This window comes from Tupaia chinensis, unplaced genomic scaffold (assembly GCF_000334495.1).
Source record: "Tupaia chinensis unplaced genomic scaffold, TupChi_1.0 Scaffold144682_1, whole genome shotgun sequence".
Taxonomy (NCBI): Eukaryota; Metazoa; Chordata; class Mammalia; order Scandentia; family Tupaiidae; genus Tupaia; species Tupaia belangeri.
In genome coordinates this window covers 619,966-621,783 of record NW_006204543.1, presented here as the reverse complement: position 1 = coordinate 621,783, position 1,818 = coordinate 619,966, and the positions used below count along the sequence as shown (strand labels likewise).

Sequence of the window (1,818 nt, the reverse complement as noted above, 5' to 3'; positions counted from 1 at the left end):
AATTCTTAAAAAAAAAAAGAACTTCTGACCTAGAAAATTTCACCAAAAAGACAGAGAAAATAGCCCCAAAAATGAGAATAATATACAAATAATACTAGATACCATTAAATGCCCAAACATCTGGATGATCAGTATCCCAGAAGGTGAAGAAACTAACAAGGACACTGATAATCTGTCCCATGAAATCCTGGAAGAAAACTTCCCAAACCTAGAGAGGCATTGAAAGATCCAGACCCAAGAAATACAAAGGACCCCACATAGAATCAACCCAAGATCTTCCGCGAGGCACCTCATAGCCAGATCGACCAAAACCACAGGCAGAGACGAGGTACTAAATTGGCAAGAGAGAAACGGCAAGTGACTTTCAAAGGCTTTCCCATCGGGCTATCGTCGGACCTCTCATCAGAAAAAATGCAAGTGAGGAAGAAATGGGAAAACATATTCGAAGCATTAAGTGAAAAACAGTTTCAACCAAGAATACTATACCCAGCAAGATTATCTTTCGTATGGGAAAAAAAGACAAAGACATTCTCAGATAAACAGAACGTGAAAGAATATCCCAGCACCAGGCCAGCTCTCCAAGAAGTGCGGGAGGGAGTGCTGTACGCGGAAAACTGAGGTCGGACACACAGAAGTAAGGGGACGAGAAGCAGCCAAGAGGGTGGCCAGCCTCGTGGTGGGGACGAGTCCAAGCCGAATGTCAACCTTCAGAGTGAGTGGAAAGAGCAGACCACGGCAACTGCAGACTCAGCAGGAGAGATGGAGTACGTGGACGTGACCTGGTGAAGGAGTTTTATGACTTTTCACTGAAACATCGATTTTCCTCGATGCTTTCTTTCCAGATGTGAGGATTTTTGTCTTCTCCAGAGCTGTTGACAGGCTCATCTACCTGCTGTTTGAACTGAAGCCTAACCTTCTTCCTGGCTTTAAGTGCTAAGCAAACTCCTCTTTGCACTTTTTGATTTTAATCTATTAAACTAAACGTGTTTTTCTTGAAATGAGAAATAGCTATTTGAGGAGCGCAGGAAGCTCTGCAGCCCCAGCCAGGTGTACTTTGTCGTATGTTGACTTTACTCACTGAGGGTCTGTGCCTAAAGCCAGACGTGCCCACGGCCACATAAACATCAGCTGCACCTGCTAGTGAGAGTACTTAGATGAATCCAGATCTTTAGTGCGTCAGTAAAGTGTGGGTGGGGAGGCCTGGAGAGCAGCTGTCGATGCCAGGGGCAGTGCGGGAGGGTGACAGGCAGGGGTCAAGAAAGGAAGCAAAAGATCTAAGAAACAAGTGGAAAAGTATTTGTTGACAACAAGTAATTGGTCTATATCCCTCTAACATAATATGGTAATATCCTTGACTAAGCCAATATACAGTGTGTTCTGGATGGAAAATCTTTCACATACTGGAATGATGTACAATGAATGAATACAAATAAATAAATTTAAAATAAAAAAGTGACAAAGGGGATGTGCTGGGGTGTGAGAGAGGAGAGCAGAGTGTGGGCGAGTTAGGAGGCCCCGGGACTGCACATACCGCGCATCTCAGTGGGCATTGGCGTGGGGAGAGGTCCCCCTCCTACACGGTGTGGGAGGCCAGCGTGCAGCTCAGTGGGCATTGGCGTGGGGAGAGGTCCCCCTCCTACACGGTGTGGGAGGCCAGCGTGCAGCTCAGTGGGCATTGGCGTGGGGAGAGGTCCTCCTCCTACACGGTGTGGGAGGCCAGCGTGCAGCTCTGTGGGCATTGGCGTGGGAAGAGGTCCTCCTCCTACACGGTGTGGGAGGCCAGCGTGCATCTCAGTGGGCATTGGCGTGGGGCGCGGT

General features: G+C 47.8%; 1 protein-coding gene across 1 annotated transcript in view; it reads left to right on the top strand.

The window, feature by feature from the left end:
- OTUD7A (OTU deubiquitinase 7A) overlaps positions 1-1,818 on the top strand; it is a 28,756-nt gene that overhangs the window by 11,344 nt on the left and 15,594 nt on the right. The gene's annotated exons all lie outside the window — the stretch shown is intronic.